General features: G+C 43.4%; 1 non-coding gene across 1 annotated transcript; it reads left to right on the top strand.

The window, feature by feature from the left end:
* Positions 1-2,048: 2,048 nt before the first annotated feature.
* Positions 2,049-2,120, top strand: TRNAT-AGU (transfer RNA threonine (anticodon AGU)). The gene has a single exon. It is a non-coding gene; the product is annotated as a tRNA-Thr (tRNA).
* The last annotated feature ends 264 nt before the right edge of the window (positions 2,121-2,384 follow it).

The raw sequence follows: 2,384 nt of genomic DNA, 5'->3' as shown, positions 1-2,384 counted from the left end.
ATTGTGTTTTTAAGACTTAACAATTCTCCATCTAAAGGAGAACGTTGGTAAACTTCCTGTTAAATGAAGCATTTTTAAAAGAAAATCATCAACCCCAGATGTACGTGCTTTTTAAATGTATCATTTCAGACATCAGGTTTTTGTAAAGGGGAGATTCTCCCCATAATACAACCCTCAACCTTTAAGACAGCCCCCCTAAGAAAGAGTTATTATCCCTCTTGAACAACTACTAAAAATGCAGAGCACCCACGCCGTGGAGAATCACACGTACATAGGCAACTGTATGTGGTCCAATAGTTTTTAAGTCAGACTGAAGCAAAAGACTGAAAATAACTTAAATGGATTAGTGAATCACTATGCTGTACACTAGAAACGAACACAACATTGTAAATCGACAATACTTCAATTAAAAATAAAGAAATAAAAGTATGCAGTAAAAACCATTTCTTTAAAGAAAATAACTTAAATGGCCACGAATAGGAGTGCTAGTTACAAAAACTATGGTATGTCCCTACAATGGAATCCTGTCCACCTATAAAAACTGAGCGAGGATGCTCTCTATGTACATGTATTAGAAGTCCTCCAAACTATAGTGTAAAGGGGGAAAAAGCAAGATGCAGGACGCTGGGTATAGAAGTTTATCCTTTGTGTAAAAGGGATGAGGGAAAGAACAGAAATCTGTATTTGCTTATATATGCATTTTTTAAATCCCTGGAATAATTCAGAAGCAATTAACAACTAAAGTGGCCCCTGAAAGGAGGTGAATAGGCAGACAAGGAATTGGTTAGGAGAGAGGCTTTTCACCACACATCATTTTATACTTTCTGATTTTTGAAACATGGAAATGCATTACTGTTCCACACTTTGAGAAGCACTGCCCTACATCATCTTTGCCTCTGGCCTCTCCTTTTCCTCTGCAGCCAATCTCAGTACCGTCTTATCTTCCTTTAACTCTTCTCCAAGGGACTTCCTGTCTGTTCTCAGTGTTGACATTCCAGTGTAGGTCCTTATTTTATCAAGACCTAGATTAAGGATACTTATTACATAGACAAAAAAGGGCAGGACCTATTGTGAACTTCCTTTATTAGCCGTCTACACTGATGAAAACCACCGGGTAATTATTGTACTTTAATTGTCTGCAAGTGCCACACGGAGGGCTTGACGTGAGTTCGAACAGTGGAAGAACTGTTGCAGTTCTTTGCCAATGATCCACATGCCAACTATTCTTTTCTCAAAAAAACATGGACGGATCATCTAGTTCAGTAGTATTCACGGGGTAGTAGCACTGTGGTGCAAGGGAACAGCTCTCATAGCTGGGTGGGGTAGGTCACCGATCTCCTCCGAGCCTTTCATTTGATAGCAGAGGAAACTGTGACCCCACTCACAGGCACGTGCCTGAGAGTGTTGATGCATAGCTCCTTGTCCTGGGAGCATCCCAGCCTGGGATCTGGGGCGAGGACTCCAGGTTTGAGCCTTTCGCAGCCCAAGAATTTCAGCAGCAGTCAGTTCAGCAACTCCAGCTCCACCTCCTGCTTTCCATGCTCCTCGCGCCCAAAACAATGAAGCTAACACTTATTGAGACCCTAGCGTGTCTGAGACAACATGCTGGGGCTAGCATATACCACCTCTATCTCCTTTACACACCTCACCAAGACCAGTGTCAGGGCTAAGGTGAGGCCAGAAGAGTACCTGATCCCAACCCTGACCAGGAACACCACCCTCAGGGTGGGAACAGCCGTCCCCTGGGGATGCCCTCATCCTATCATCCCTGACAAAGTCAAATCATCTCAAGTGACACTGTGTGTGTGATTATGGCAGAGCAGTGTGCCTAGAGAAGTGATGCTGTTGTGCAACAACAGTCAAGGAGAAGTTACCCTTAGGTTTAAAGAATCACAAGCTTCTTTGTAAAACAGAGGGTGATGGCAGTCACCCAGAAAAGCCATGTGTTAGCCTCATCATGTCCTCCACCCCGTCCTTAAAGGTCACTTGGGAGTGGAGGCTTCTTTCTACATGAGATGTCTCTTCCTCAAGGAACTGGGGTCTGGGGAGGGGGTGTAGCTCAGGGGTAGAGCACGTGCCTAGTATGCACGAGATCCTGGGTTCAATCCCCAGTACTTCCATTAAATAAATAAATAAACAAACTTAATTACCACCCTACCCCCCAAATCTTCCTCAAAAGGAAATAGTGTCTCTTTCCAATGGGAAGATGTCTTGTTCCTTTGACAGAGTGGCTTCCTCCAGGCAGTTCTTTTGTCTAGAACTGTGCCATCCAGTATGATAGCCACTAGCCACATTTGGCTATTTCACATTAAAGTTAAATCAATTAAACAATAAAACTAAAAATTCCGTTCCTCAGTCTCGCCAGTGCTCGAGAGCAACTTGCG

The sequence above is a fragment of the Camelus bactrianus genome, chromosome X, assembly GCF_048773025.1.
Source record: "Camelus bactrianus isolate YW-2024 breed Bactrian camel chromosome X, ASM4877302v1, whole genome shotgun sequence".
NCBI classification, from domain to species: domain Eukaryota; kingdom Metazoa; phylum Chordata; class Mammalia; order Artiodactyla; family Camelidae; genus Camelus; species Camelus bactrianus.
The sequence above is the reverse complement of the archived record's forward strand: the minus strand, read 5'-3'. Positions and strand labels throughout refer to the sequence as shown.